At 45.6% G+C, this 16477-nt stretch overlaps 1 long non-coding RNA gene across 1 annotated transcript; it reads right to left on the bottom strand.

Annotated features, from left to right (window-relative positions):
* Positions 1-1614: 1614 nt before the first annotated feature.
* On the bottom strand, positions 1615-15724 carry LOC140216724 (uncharacterized). The gene is made up of 2 exons (XR_011893390.1): positions 14009-15724; positions 1615-3816 (listed from the first exon to the last, which is right to left on the bottom strand). It is a non-coding gene; the product is annotated as an uncharacterized lncRNA (long non-coding RNA).
* Positions 15725-16477: the final 753 nt, after the last annotated feature.

Below are 16477 nucleotides of genomic sequence, written 5' to 3'. Positions count from 1 at the left end.
CGTAAGAATATATGTGGTGGTGATTTTATCGAAAGCGTTTGAAGATAGTGATTGCGATAAAATGCTTTCTGGAACAAACAGAGGTGAAACAACTGCAGGCGTGTTGCAAGTGGGGACATGTTAAGCTGCGACTTGATGTAGGTTACACTGGACGGGCGTTGTAGTCTGATAATATGAAACGTGCGCAGCGATGTTGTGCTGGATTTTTTGTTGGTCAGTTAACCTGACATTAGCCATATTCCAGACAATTGAAGCGCATTGAAGATGCGGGCGAGTGTATGTATAATGCATAGTAACTATATTTAACGGTAGTATTGCTAAGGCGAAGGCTTCGTCTGATATATCTTACCTTTGGGTTAGCGTTTGCATTGATTGAATCTATGTGATCCTTCCACGTTAGGTTACTGGCAATGTTAACACACAACTATTTAAATAATGAGACATAGGAGAGGGCAACTTTAAACTTGAAAGGGCTGATGAATATGCAACTTGAATTCACTGATAATGGATGACACTTAAAAGGCCCAGACTTAGCAAACGGCTTAAATGAGTACTTTACGAACCTTGTATCTAGCGTTCACGACATTGAGGCTGCCCGTTTTCCAGTTGTTCCAAACCCGGAAAGTGCATTCTTTCAACCTGCTACTCCAGATGAAGTGTACGCTATTTTTATCTATCTAAAGAACGCCCAAGCACGCGATATTGATGAGCTACAGATAAAGCCGACTGAATTTGTTATCGACACCATCCTCCCACATATACAATGTTTGTCTACCGAAGGATTTATGTCTGGCATGCAATGTGCAAAAGCTGTTTTGTTGTTTAAATGTGGTGTGATAAACAGCATTTCCAATTATCGGCCTGTGTTATTATTTTAAATAGTTTCAAAAGGACTCGAGAAAATCATCTGTGAGAGGGTTGAGTCATTTTGCGAGAATTATTCTTTGTTAACTGAGCATCAATCCGGATTTCGTCGAGGCATGTCAGCAGAAACGGCTCTGTTAAACCAAAAAGACCTCATACTGACAGGGTTTGAGGAAAGAAAAAAAACACTCGGTGTGTTTGTGGATTTAGTAGCTTTAGTAGGCGCACTTGCGTTTGCGCGGGAATTCGGGAGAAATAATGATTATCTCGTTTTCGAGGCCGGCACGGATTCAGCTGTATGCAAATAGAGAAACGCGAGAATGTTATCCGCACGTTTTAGTGTGTATTGACGTGACATCACTGACGTAATGTCGCCTTCTTACCCGCCATCTTTACAACGCCGCTGATGAGGCAGAATGCGATGACGGTCATAAAGTGTGAAACAACATGGCGGCACTAATCACGTCAGTGCATAAACCTCCTGCCATAGCGAAGCCAGTTGACGACAGTGCAGTGAACAGAAAACTTTGTTTTGTTTTTCTTGTTTTTCTTAAATTTTTTTACGCCTTTCAGACATCGCCTCAAGGACAGCTCGCCCCATTCGAGATATGGCTAAAGGTAACCCGGATGTCTCGCTATTAATGCATACACCCGCTAAAACAAGAAATAAAGAAACAACAACAACAACAAAGAAACAAAATTCTAAAAACACTGGAGCTTGATGGCTTCAAAAGATACAGCAAAAATCTGTCATAAACTCAATATATTTGACTATAGACATAGATAAACCGTGTTTGTTTGAGCCGCAAGGCATGGCAGCAATAACGGAACCATGCTACTGCGGTGCTGTTACTTTTCGCGCTCCCATTCATTTCCCCTGCGGCGGGACCACCACCTGCGACATTACAAGAATTTGCTGGACTTAAGCGATGGATTTTTAACAGTGCAGAGAAATTGGGCAAGAAATAATTGTTACTTCACAGCATCCTAGCCACTGTATTGATTTTGTTTCCTTTTTTTTTTCGGCTGAGCAATTAGTCAAGAAAACACTGATGTTGGTCTGAAATCTGATAGGCAAGAAGCTCGACCGTATAAGGCTGTTAATGCTTTGGCGACAAGCTCGGTGGTCGATCCGAGACACGAGGGATTCTTGGCACTTTCAGAGCACGGAAATTATCAAGCAGGAAAAAAATAAAAAATAAATATAAGTCTGACGGAGGCTTTTAAAGCTTAAGAATAGTATCGCAAGCAATTTTCGAAAGAAGACATATATGACATAGTCGAGTTTTTATTTTTGATTTTCTTTGCATAAAGGTCTTAGACCTCGAAACCCTCGGAAGAATACAGGCAAGGCTAAGCGCGCCCAAAACAATTCCCTAAAGGAGCATCTCTACGAACGAGTTTCAGTTTTGGTTTTCCTTTAGGTACAGGTGTGTGTACGTGCGGACGCAGATGGTGGTCACGTGAGAGCATAACATTGTGACGTCGTGGCACTCACTCTGGGTCGCTCGGTCATCTCCTATGCTGCTACGCATCGGGCAGCGCAAAGTGTAGCAGACATTTAAGGCCCACAAACAGCCACATTATGCCGCATAGCGTATACGTAGAGCAGACGACAAGCTTTCCATCCAGAAAAATGCATACACACCAGGTTCTTGAAGTGCAATGAAAATAAATTCGTGGCGAAAAATTGCCTTCATGATATTGTACCTGGCGGGTCGAAAGTGGAGACTACGATCACCGTGGACAGCATGTCGTTCGACGTGCTGCCCTCGGAGCTGTAACTCAGTAAATGTATATCGGGACCGTGTATGGTGCAGTGGGCTTTGTGCCCATTGAAGTCAATGTTCGGCGATCTAGAGTGTTTAACGTGGCTTTTGGCCTACAACGGGCCTAAAGTTTCGGTGCCTGGTGGTTGCGAGATATGCGTACCTCTTAGAAGCCTGGTGGATGCAAAAGATGTAGCACTTTGAAGACTTGTCGTTTACTCTTCCCACCCGTCCCTCAATCCGCGTCCTGATTATAAGCCTCATGGAGTCTACTTCCAGGCAGCAGTAACTCTCTAGCTCTGCCGCGATTTCTGCGTATAGAGTGAAGGGTTAGTCGGAGCGCATTTTGCTTCCTCGCAGCAGGTCAAGCGCCTCTCCAAGATGGCGATGCCAAATATGCCGGACAAGATAATTATTCTCCAAACCAGTACGAGCATGCAGCTTCTAAAAACCTGTCTCTCTCTTCAAATAAGCATTAAGATGGAGAGTTCCACGAAAAGCTTCTCTTTTTCTTGTCGCGGCTGAAAGTGATGCTGTTGAAGATAAAGGCAACCATTTGATCCTGGTAGTTAAATTGTACTGACCACATGAAACCTCTTAATTTATGATCATCTAGTTTAATTCTGTACTGAATGGTGAATTTTCTTATAGTGTGTATCACAACTTTTTTTTTCCGATCATAATAAAGTTTGCTTTTGGAACAAGATTATGCGCTTGACAAAGCTAATTCAGGCTGGTGACCCAACGAAGCACGTAAAAAAATACTTCAAGGTTGGGCCTGGTGAACGCAGGAAAAGATGCCGCGCGTTCTCGGCGCCTTCGTGGCGTGGAACACCGCCGCAATGCTGCTCTGCTGCGGAGCCAACTTGATCGGACTGCGATGCCCGCCCAAGTGGGTGAGCGGATGAACGGCTACCTGGCTGTTGTCGAATCGCATATTTCAAAGCAAGCCTATTCAACCTGACTCGGCTACTATCTGCATGGTTTAGGGTCCTTCGTCCTTCGGGTAAAGCCAGATGAAACCTGATTTTTGCCCCTCGCAAAAGATTTATGAAAATCACGTTAAACCCTTGTTTCATTTCATTATATATATGTATATATATATATATAAGTACTCCAACTTCGACTTGGGGTTTCAGCAGAGTGGAGCTACATTTGTTCCGTTCTGCAAATTGGCCAACACCTGTAACAAGAAAAAAATACAGAAAATGGGAGTATATATTTTCGCAATGCAACACACTGCTTCGCTGGAACCGAACATAATAAGCATAGCTCGACATGCGACACAAATAACTGACGGAGGTGTACAGCAAGAAGGTCTAAGTATGGTTGTGAAACGACTTCATTCTTAAGTTTGCTCCATTCTGATATTGTCCTAGGAAAACAGCTCATATTTGAACGCGTTATTCCGGGCGCAGAAAGGACTTATTTGCAGTGCCTGTCTCTACCTTGTGGCGTATGCTGTAGAGAAAGAAAGTATCTGCGATATGTGCACCTTAACCTTTAACCAAGTGAAACAAAAATTTAAACCCGGAAATACAATTCTGCACGAAATCTGCCCTTTCGTGAAGGACATAAAAACTTGCAGGTGTTGCAACACCAATGAACGCAGAGCACCTTTTTTTAAACGAGTCGTCAATATATATCGGATTAATAATACGTAAATGGGGCGTCTCGCTCGTTTTTGCTTGAAGCTCAAGCGAAAGCTTGCACATATAAACATATAATATATTCAGCGGCTGCCGACGTTGAAGGAACGAAAGCTTGGTGCTTTTTTTTAAAAGCCTCGTTTACAAGAGTACGACAATGAAACATTGCATCACATTTCCCGCACGTGGCAACATGTAAGCGGCGGTAGTGCGCTAGGAGGCGAACAGAGCAGCGCCGGCGTTGCGGTGAATTGCGATATGCAGCTGTGACGGTGAGATGATGTGTTGGATTTTTTTTCCAATGAAGTGCATTAAAATAAAGGTGGCCGGTTCGTCTAGTTGATATTTAATTAATTTTGTGGCATGAGCGTATGTTGGAAAGCAGTGAAAGCGAAAGGGCAGCGGACAAGGACGAAATGCTCGACATGTCTATGGTGGGCACAGAAGTGACTCCGATGCATAGGATGATGCACGTTAAGAAGGTCGTGTATGATAAGGAAAAGCATCACCTGTCGTGCGAACCACGCCCGAGTTAAATACTTGCTGCACTTTCTTTTTCTTTGATTAAATATATGCAGAGAACGTGGTGAACGAGGCATCGCAAAACCGGCGTCCATTTGTTGTTTTTGTTACTGTGGTCTCTCGTAAATGTATTAATACCGCCCAACCAGGAGGATTTCTAGAGATGAGTACGTCACATGATTAGCGAGCAGTTCTCTGTCAAAACGTGCTGTGGGTGATTTCGCTTCTCTCAAAAAGTACGCGTGTGCCCGAAAAGATAGAACTGTTTGTCTTAATAGTTTAAATTATGGGTTTTTACGTGCCAAAACCACTTTCTGATTATGAGGGACGCCGCAGTGGAGGACTCCGGAAATTTCGACCACCTGGGGTTCTTTAACGTGCACCTAAATCTAAGTACACGGGTGTTTTCGCATTTCGCCCCCATCGAAATACAGCCGCCATGGCCGGGATTCGATCCCGCGACCTCGTGCTCAGCAGCCTAACACCATAGCCACTGAGCAACCACGGCGGGTTGTCTTAATAGTTTGTACAACTTACCAGAAAAATCGGGGACCTTTATTCTACCAGAAAGCAAAGCCCCCAATTTCTCCTCTGTTTTCCTCTTTCACAATAGCAATGAACTTTTAAACTCCGAATTTAAAACAAACACATGTAAACCCCGAAAACGAAAGACCTTATGACTATTCCTAATACCTCAATCACACGGCGCCCTTTCGATTGCGTTCGAGCCCTATTGATATTGAGCTGCTCGTTCGCGATGTATTTATTTATTTATTTATTTACTTACTTATTTATTTATTACGTACTGCGGACCATTCGGTCCAAGCAGAGGGGCAATAGGATACATACAAACAATAGTGAACGAATCAGGAACAAGCATGTATAAATTTATACAATTTCAGTCCCAGTGTGTCTGTAAACCGTCGTTCCGTTCCGATATTGTTCGAGTGAAAAAAGAAAATTCCAACGTATCAGCTTGAGCATAGGAGGGTGTCAGTGAGTCAGGATGATACTGTCTTGTGTGCCGTGTTATAGCAGGCGTTATGTAAGTCGATGGTTTCATTTCGAGCTTGCTTTGAGAAGGAGGCAAAGGAACTCAAGTCTCAACTGCTTTCAGCGTGATTCAAGAGTAGGTACAGAATTTTCAGACATAATTTCCGAGGGAGAGCCCAGCCTTGCAAATTCATGAAATATAAACCTAACTGCTTTCTTTTTGTATTTTTTCAAGATGCCTGATATTTGACTTAGTGTAAGGATCCCATGATGTGCATGCATACTCTAGCTTTAGTCTTATAGGTGAAAAATGACATAGTAGTTTTGCACTAGGACGGTCATTTTTCAGTTTGTGTCTTACGAAACAGAGTTTGCGGAAAGCAGAACATCAAATATCTAATGTTCCACGACAATGTGGAAGTCAAAGTAACACCTAAGTATTTGTTGTTGTTGGTCTCACGCAGTGCGGAAGGACCTAGCGCATAAGAAAAATTTAGTGCTTTTTTACGAGTAATGCGAGGAAAAATACGGATTTCTAAGCGTTTATAAACATCCCCCATTAATTACACCACTTAAATCTGTTGCTTAGATCCCTTTCGAGGGCAATCTGATCATTCTGACAAATTGTATCACTGTGCAAAATACAATCACCCGCAAACATTATAATTTACACACCGGGAGTTATGTATTTAACGATGTCATTTATATACACTATAAGAGCAAAGGCCCCAAGACACTGCCTTGCGGCACCCCTTACGTGACTGGAAGAATGGCTGAGCTATGTTCAATTATAAGGTACTGAGTGCGTTTGGTCAGACAAGCAATAATCCAGGTTATGAAAACGTCGGGTATATGCCAATCATTCTAAGTGTTAACATAAATTTGTCGTGCGGAACTTTATCGAAGGCTTTGGTGCAATCTAAGAATATTACATCCATTTGGCAATTATTGTCGAGAGATAAAGCAAACGAGTGAATCACTGATACCAAGTGTGTTACAGTCGAACAACTATTCCTGAAGCCGTGCTGAAACTCCGTGAGCACGTTATCTTCAGCGAAGAATTCCTTCATATAGTTTGCCACAACGTGCTCCGAGAATTCGCAGCATTGTGATGTCAGAAAAATTGGACGATAATTTTGTAATCTAAATCCATCCCCCTTTTTGAATATTGGAACAAGTCGGGCCACCCTCAAGTCATCCGGCAGCAGTCCCGACAGCAGTGAAGCGGAAAAAAAATTTTCACAAGAAAGCATGGCATTAAGTTCGGGATATCGTCTTATAAAAACGTTCGGGGTATCGTCAGGGCCACAGGAAGCCCTCTTCTTGGTTGTCTTATGAAGTTTGCGCAAAGGAACCAATCACGATTGCTAAATTCGACCCTGATCGGGCTTAATCGCGATCAAAAATGCCCGTGTAATACCGGTATAAATGAGGAAGCGTACACCTATAGACGTACACCGGGAGGAATACAGGTGCATGGCGCAACTCGAAACCATTGTGACTTTCGGGCATTGTTAGAGAGAGCCACGTGGATCTGATCTCATGCTGTAAAGAGCTATTTACTTTTAGATTACCTGAACCAGTCTTATTTGACAGCAACTGCGACATCATAGGGTGTTTTAGGCGCGGTAGGAAGATTACGTCGAGGTCGAAACGTTCTTGCAATGGGGTAGAACACGAAGTCGTGAGGAGATGATCGCCTGATTTGTTCTTAATTCCACATCTTGTCGAATTCAGCATAAGGCAAGGGCGTATGGGTAAAACCAGTTCAGTTTCATAAAAATGTCATTTGTGGTGGTGGCGAAGATTCGGTTCTGTACTACTCCAAACTTAGTAGCACATCATGCAAGCGAGGCTTGAAAATCTTCTGGAATGAACGCTTTGCAGTAAGCTCATGGCTCAAACACGGCCTGCAGGAAGACGCACATTATTGACTCGACGTTGTCGCTTGTGCTCTGATTTCTTCCAGTACACGGACCAAGATGCAAGCAGCCTGACTCTCAGAAAAAACGTAAGCCGGCGAAATGACTGCGACCACCTCGCGCTACGCAGTATGGGTAAAACGGTCGCTGCACAAAAATTAGCGCGGTATCTGTAGGTTGAACTAATTAACGCCCATAGCGACACATAAAGGCTATCAAAAACGCCTTAGAGATGGACTGCGGAATAATTGTGGCCATCTGTTTCAGTTAGTTCACTCAAGCCTGTGAACGTTAAGAATGGAAGAGTAGTGCCGGAAACATAGAAGACCTAGGACCCGCAGGCGTATTGTGCGTGCATGCGTGCTACTAACTGTTAACTACATGTTAACTATACAAGACAGGCAACCAAAACAACTGTAAGCGAAATAGCTTCTGACCACAAACTTAAAGGAACACTAAAGGTTAGTATGAAGTCAAGTTAAAGTGATAAAGCAATGCTCTAGAACGTCTGAGGCGTCAATATAATCGCGAACAGAGCTTTAGTAACCGAGAAATCGAGATAAATACATGACACAATTTTAGACCCCCCAGCGACGTTCCGGTAGTAGCCCGATAACGAAGGCACTTTTCATCATAATTTATGTCACTAGTACTCAACTACTCGTATTAAGAAGATAATAGCATTAGGTTGTAAGATGGAAGAAAATGCTACTAGTCTACTTCTTTTCGATCCTAAGAAAAAAATAACATTTTGACGTTACCCTTCAGTAGTATGGGTGGCCGAAAGGCTTCGTTTTCATTGGACTCTGGGCGCTCGGCTCTGCGCCTGGCGCGCTTTGGAGTTTCAATTGTTTCGTTATCGCGTCGTGCTGCGCTTGTTCTCCTGGCTCTCGAAACTTGCATTTGGAACAAGCAGCGAGAATGCCACGTCCATGTGACGTCGTGCGTTGCGCGAACGGTCCGCGGAACTTGGTCAAGGGCAGTTGCAGCGGCGAATCCAACGTTACTTATCACTGTGTGCCAACGAGTGAATCTCTCCGTTCGAAGTGGTTAAGTGCCATACCTCTGCCACGGCGCGTTGGCAAAGAGCCGAAAAATCGCATAGTGTGCTCGCTGCACTTTCGTCCGGAGGATTACGAGTTCAACGCCGACTTACTGAAGTCGTGTGGAGTGCCTTCCAAAGCAACGGTTTGCCGTAGTGCTGTTCCATCGGTCTCGCCTGCATTCTCCGAAGCGTAAGAACAACTGCAGGTCGAAGACGGGGCGGTGAGTGCGGCATTTGGTTTTCACGAAGGAAAAGCTAAAAATGCGCGAATATGTACAGCCATGACATACAGTTGCCGTCGTAGTAGTACGCAACGATGCCGGCAGCATGAGCCCTCAGCAGCAGGTCACGCTCATCAGTGCTTAAATCACTGAAGTCGAGCCCCGCATCGCGAGTCAATGTGTCGTTGTCAGGGTCGTCGATTGCAACGAGCGTCAAAGTTGGAGTCATAAAATAAAGAACCAGCTTATTGTCGCGCGCTTTCCCTTCCGCTAGCCATCATAGTTCCACTTTCGCGCTGCTGTCGGCTTTGTCTTGGCTTTGTTTCTGGCCGCGCGTTTGCGTTTTGCGCAGAAAAGCCGTAGCGCCGCCTGCGGCAGCCATTTTACTCACCGATGGCGCAACGTCACTGTGAGACCATGACGTCAGCACTCCTCGATTGGAGAGCGGGCGATTTGAACAGCGCTAGAGGTACGCGGACAGAACGCATTTTCTCCTAAAATAAGTCTCTTCATCGCATGAAACAAGTGTTTCGAGGTTTCTGGGACGGTATTTCAACAGTTCACGTTGACTTATTATTAACCTTCAGTGTCCCTTTAATAAGTACTTCGTCTAGAGTTAACCAGTCTTTTCGTCACGTTGTAAAATTGAAATTGAATCCTAGTGTTTTACTAGCCAAAACCAGGACGTTGTTGAAGCACGTTGTTGCGGGGGATCTTCATAAAATGTTTACCACCTGGTGTTCCTTAACGCGCACCTAAATCTATGTGCACGCGCGCTTATGCATGTCGCCCCCATCGATATGCTGCCGCCGTGGTCTGAATCGAACCCGTGACCTCGTGCTCAGGAGGGCAACACGATAGCCACCGGGCTATACCGCGTCAGGTGTAGTGTATAATCGACGGCACGCTGATGGTAGTGTAATCGAAGCATACTTCTCTATGCGCAGCTGACCTTTGTCGTGTCCTGGGCTCCCGTGATAATCTTCGCCGCATTCGTGAAGGTATGTTATTCGTATTTGTCTAATGGTACATTTGTGCACTTGTTTCGAGTCGGTATGTCTTTTGCTACGAAAGCCGTTAATAAAGTCTTTAAAGCAGTATTGCTAGAACAACGGGGTGCAGCAGCTCTAAGACTTAATTATCCCATTGAAGCCCGCGTAAGGTCGGATTAAATCTAAGAGAGACTATACAGCTTTGTAAAAACTATCACTTCTGTCGTATATGCCTTTTGCCGGAAAGATTTTTCATACGACCAGATAATTTGTATACCAGAACCACCACTGGAACGTCCTGCATTGTTGTCGGCGTGACGTAGTATGAGGGATCACGTGGACACAGCTGCCGCGCTGGCTGTCGGCGGCGCCGGGAGTAAAGGAGCGGAACTGGGAATAAAGGCTTTTAAATAACACGTGTGAGACCTAACCGGACGGCGGTTTGCAGCCTAGCTATGATAAACAATGCCACGTCGAAGGATTTATTGAAATATTGGGTCGCTGTGAACGGCTATCACATGTCGCCGTGCATGACGAAGTTACTACGACTGCATAACGTATTTCGAACAGCTGCGGAAAGCTCTCGCTCAAAAATGATTTGGCCTCGAGTGCTCACGTGCTGTCACATAAAGCCCACAGCTCAGTGTAAATGTGCAAAATGTCGCGCGTTCACGATAATAAACAAAAAGAGAAAAGAAAACTGCACCGAATAGGTGACAATTAAGAGCGGACCAGAGTGCGATTTGTACTGTTCTCCTTATTTTGCCGTATTTGTCACAACATTTTCTGGGATTAATTTGTGCCAGTCATGTTAAATACAAACGCTTTTATATAAACCACGTTTTATGTGTCTTTCTTACAGGAAACATTTTTTTCTCTTTTAGGAATTCCTTGTTGATTTTCTCAATATGCGGACAATACTTGCATGATGAACGACAAAGTAGATGTAGCTAATTACAATTAGTGGTTTAATTGCTTTTTAATGATGAGATTTAGGTCACGCATTGAAATTGTAAAATTTAGCAACAGCTAGTAATGCATTGCTTATCAGGAATATCAAGCCTATAGCGCCACCTGTATTACATCAATCTCCAACATGTGGCACGAACTACATTGTTGTTATTGTTTTACATTTTCTTAATGGCCTTCTTCTATATGTGAAGAACATTGCTGCAACGCTAATGCTTACTTGAGCACAATTTGGAAACAAAATATCTCGGCAGTGTTGCGAGTTTCAGGATTTCTCCTAAGCAGAAATGACTGCAACAGTCCTCGGTTAAAATTTTGCAGTTGCATGCAACAACGCAATTATTTTGAAAGTTTGTAAGTGAATCACATTCATTAGCTGCATAGGTATTCCAATTTGTCCGGAAAGTAACGTATGGCTTTTCATGTATTGCTTCTGTGCAGGCCGAATTGCGCTGTTTCATACGTGATATTCAAAGGTATTCGTTTGAAACAAAGAAAGAAAGAGTCAAGCAAAAACGTATAGCTAGTACCGACAAAAGCGAAATGGAACGATCACGTGACTGCCGTACATAAACACGCGCGAGCAGTCACTTATTCTGAGTTCGTGAGATTTAAGTGTTGCCAGGACCATTTATGTGGTAGCGAACAACTTTTTTCACTTCGAAAACGCTGACATAAACCTCCAGGAGGGTGCCTGAGCGTCATTTTAATTGAGCGCCGGCATCCAAGCTATGCGGAGCGCGCAGTCTTGCATCATCAAGATCATCTTGCATCAAGATTTCAATAGCTCAGAATAAACTTTCATGGATAGCATTTCGAGATATTAAGGGGACCTACGGCCACGCAGACAAGGTATTGCTATGGGATATTCACAAGCACGAGAGCAGAGATGGTGACTTCGTGGAGCTGCTGAGGGATAGATATAGGGACAACCAAATACAAGTTGTGTGAGAAGACCGAAAATGTCATGAAGGGGTGAAAATTCACCAACGTACGACTGAAGCAAGGATGTCCTCTGTTTCTATTGTATTTCACGCTTTATGTTAAGAATATAAAGACACGATTGAAAAAAAAAAAAGTACAGTTTGATTCATAATACATGCGTAATGCGCAAATTGTGCGACAAAAGGTGCCTGAATTTATATATGCTGACGACATAGTAGTACTGGAGGACAATGCACTTACATATGCACTTGCGAATATCTGTGACAACGCAACGACAAATCTAGGCGTTAAGCTTAGCGCAAAGAAATTGGTAGTTATGATCGTCAAAGAAGATACGAGAAATTACGTGGCGTCAATTCAACAGCAAGTTATACGCATAGTCAAGAAATATAAGTGCATCGGCATATACATAAACGAAGGAAAGACACACTCAAGCACCCGCCAAGATGAGCTGAAAGTAAAGGGGAAGCGAAATGCAGCACTCATGAAAGATCTCGAACTTTGGCGCAACAATAAATATGAGGTAGTGCGCAAAATCTGCAAAGAAGTAATGGTGCCCGCGCAAACTTTCGCAAACGCCATTCTGTGCTTGAAATAAGATATCTTGTCGGGGTTGGAAGTTACCCAGAGATCGGTAGGCCGGTGGGCTTAGGAAGCCTACGGTAAAACAGACGAGACAACCGAGTGTGACGTGGGTTGAACCTATTTCGAAGTCAGAGAAGCGCAGGGCACGATTAGTTTTGAAGAAAGGCTCAGTAACATTGATAAAAATAAACAGGCGGCTAAAGTGCACAAGTATCTGTATCTGAAAAGCAAGGACATAGTATAAAGGAAGCGTTTAGAGACTTACAAGGATGGGAACAAAGAAATTAGAAGGGAAAAATTGTACGACAGCACAGGGCCGTTCTTTGCTATTGCAGGGTTAAGCTAGTTGCATCAGGACAAAAACGTGTTGGTGCAAATATTCGTAACAAGATGAGGCAGAGAAAGATGAAGCATGTATCTGCTGCAGCAAAAATCTGGGACGTCCTAATGGAATGCAAATGTATCCAACTTGTGAGACCCGTGGGCAACGTACACCTTCCAGAAGACCACAGATTTAAAGTGAATGGAGGCATTGACCGATCAGCAGTCGAGATAAGCAAGAGACATTTAGGGCATTAGCGGGAAAAAAAAAGCAGGGAAGAGATCGGTACGACCGGATCTGGCACAGGTATAGGTAGCGGTACAATATAGACAGAGAAGTTTTGAGGAAGAGAAAAAAGATAAAGGAAATGTATACAAAAATGCTCAAATGAATAGCATATATAGTATACCTGATTAAATGACGCAGGCTAGGTGACAGTCGCCGCCACTTCTCAGAGGGGATGCCAATAAATCGTCAACATCAGCAGTAGCCGCCAATGCTCTTTCGACAGTTATTGGTTAAAAAAAAAAAAAAAAACATTATCGATATGATCGAGAGGTGTACTTATATGAGATGCGTAGTGAAAACTTTTAAAGCACCTTTCTTACATCCATCAGAATACCCTGAATATATCCTCCTGCCAGCAGTAGAGTTGCGTGAATAAGCGAAGGAACTTACAGGCTTTAAAAGACAACGCATCTAAATTCAGCGGAAGCATAAGTGAGAAATAAATAATAAAGGAATAGTATTTATTTGTAATGTCTAATCAGAGATTAATTTTAGTTACCGTTACATCTTAAAGAGAAGGTAAGAGAGGAATAAAAGAGGACAATTTGCCTTCGGTGGGACCCGAGTCCACAACTTTCGCAGGACAGCTGCGGTACTGCACCTACATTTTGTTATGCCTGCACAGTGTTAGCCAAAACCGCTCGTGGCCATGGTGGCGGATTTGGAACGTCCGTTAATCAGCAGGCGCCTCTCCTAACATGGAGCAAGCAACAAGCGAAAAGTTCCTTGTGTGCTGCCTAAATTAAAACGCTGCCACCACTACAAATTATCATTCCGACAAACAGCGCATTTTGACCCACGTAACGTAGTACGCCAATATGCGTACCGTGGTTGCGCTGTAATACTTGTAATTACACAGCAGCGCCTCTTCACGTTACAGCTGTTCTACACCAACTTGCTGTATGACTTCTACAAGACGTACCAGCTAACTCGGGGCAGGGCGTTCGACAGAAATGCTCCAGTCGACGTGTGGGCCAAGGGACGACAGCGAGGCCGTTTGTGGCCGTTCAGCGGGTGGCTAACAGGTGGTCGTACTCCCGGTCAAAAAACTCCTGCAGGGGGAGTACCCGGCGGACGAACTCCCGGTACTCGAACCCCAGGTGGTCGAACTCCAGGCAGTCGAACTCCTGGAGGGCGTACTCCTGGTGGACAAACCCTACCGCCGGTTGAGCAAGCGACCTCCACTGGCGGGGAGACTTCTGGCAGTCGTACTGCGAGCGAGCGAACCCCCGGTGGACGAACTCCCGGCGGACGGACTCCAGGTGGCCGTACACCCGGAGGCCTAACTCCTGGAGGACGAACGGCCACTCGTACGTTGGAAGCACCAACTCCAGGAGAGAGAACTCCAAGATTAGGGTCGCCACCGCTTCCAGGCTACGCCGAAGCCTCAGCGGGCACCAGCAGCACGACGCCGGCGTCTCAACGGCCCCGCGTCCGCGCAACGCGTCAATCCGAAGGCGACGAGGGTGGGGCTACTGCCACCATGGGCACCACCACCACAACTCTGTCCCAGACGAAGAACAAACGACCGAAATACGGAACCGCGACCCCCACAGTGGCGGCCCGTCTGTCAACCGCGGAGCGAAAGCCTCGTCAGAGCGACAGTGCCGCCGCAGAGCAGGTGGCGAACGCGAGTAGCGCTGCTACTTCTGGGACGTCAAGCGCCAGGGCCGCCAAACGTATCGCCGGCGCCGCAAGCCTTGCTACTGACGTCAGCGCTAAGGGATCGAGGCTAGCGCCACCGGACGACCTCGTGAAGACCGAAGTCAGCGTCGCAACGACCGCGTCCCGTATGTCCAGCGCCAATCCGACGACGCGTAGAAGTGGAGGCGGAGCATCGGGGCAGCCTGAAGATATCGTCAGCGGTGCGTCTTCCGTAGGAGCTTCTCGATTGCCTCGACGGGACGACTCCACCGAAGACGTCCGCACTGCCGCCAGCGTGGTGATGATGCCCCGGTCCACGGATCGCCACGTGCTTAGTGGGCGTACTCCCCGGCAGCTCGAAGTCAACGCCACCACAGCACGGGCAGAAGAAACGGCGTCCGCTAAGCGCAGACTTCTACCAGTGCATAGGAGCGGCGGTAAAGAAAGCCTGAAGGCTGCTACCGACATTCCAAAGACACCGCGGTCTTCGGGCCGTATGTCGAGCCGTCTGAAACCGTAGTATTGGCGGCTCGACGACTGCGTTGATGACGCTAACCCTGGTGACATTTTGTATTATGCGAGGTTACAATGTTTTAAGATAGATCATGTGTAGGGACGATATAATCTGTTGGGCAAGTGCCATCTCCTGCCCGGGTACAGGCGCGGCTCAGGAGGTGGAGGAGGAAAAACGTTTCAAAGTTTTAAAGTTCTTGCGTCAAAGTGGTTACGGGTTTAGATAGATATGAAATGTAAATGGAGGTCCCATAATGCCACAGAGTGTATTGGCACCTCCGGTGAAGGTTAGGTGGTGAGAGGAATTACTATACGGCAACAAATTAAAGCGATATATCAGGCCATTAATATGCACGTCAAAAAGCAGAAATATAAGAGAAGAAGTTGGGCGGAAATACCCCCCTAAAAGTAGAAAGAAACAAGTAAAAAGTTAAATGGAATGCACGAGTATGTACAGACGTAAACTACAAAGAAAATAACGTGAGTCAGCAGCTTCGTCTTGCTTCCGATTTGCGCTAGTGTGCGCGTGCGTGTGCGTGGTAGGGGGGGGGGGGGCGCTAGCAGCGCTGTTTATTCCAGGATCCTTTCGGACTTGGCTGCCGCTGGGTGCGGTACACAAACTGCTGCTGGTCACGCAGGTCAGGACAGGTCAAGGCGGCCTCCCACTCTCCGGAGGTAGGATTTGTGACGAGAGTCATGGTAGGCCTACATGGGCATGCCATGGCAAGGTGGAGTGGTGAAGGGATGCTTCTCATGTGAGCATTTGCAGGAACATAGAGGGTGGGGTTAATGGCATGATATTAAGTGCGAAAAAATATTGGTCTGTAGCTACCGCCACGCAACGGCTTTTTCTCTCCAGAGGGTTTTGTTAGGTAGGGGGCAGAGGCGGCGGGAAATGCGATCGTATTGGAGGATGGTGCGTTAAACGGAGGTTTGGACTCGACACTGCGGTCACGGTCTACTTCGTAGTGCTTCGCCAGGGTGATATAGGCTCGTGCAACAGTGAGACAGACATAGATTTATTTCGTTCTGGTCCCTGTCCGGGTCTACTGGATGTCAGGGTGGTGGCGAGTGCTGGTTGGTCTCCGCGAGGAGACATTTGAGTAGGGTCCATGACATGCTGATGCTGGATGGCATGACGGTAACATGGCAATGTATACGGTGGGCAACAGCGGCGAGCCGGCCTCGGATAAGGTTGCGACAAGCAGCTTCATCAGAAATAACGGCGAGATGT

The sequence above is a fragment of the Dermacentor andersoni genome, chromosome 3, assembly GCF_023375885.2.
Source record: "Dermacentor andersoni chromosome 3, qqDerAnde1_hic_scaffold, whole genome shotgun sequence".
In the NCBI taxonomy this organism is placed as follows: domain Eukaryota; kingdom Metazoa; phylum Arthropoda; class Arachnida; order Ixodida; family Ixodidae; genus Dermacentor; species Dermacentor andersoni.
The sequence above is the reverse complement of the archived record's forward strand: the minus strand, read 5'-3'. Positions and strand labels throughout refer to the sequence as shown.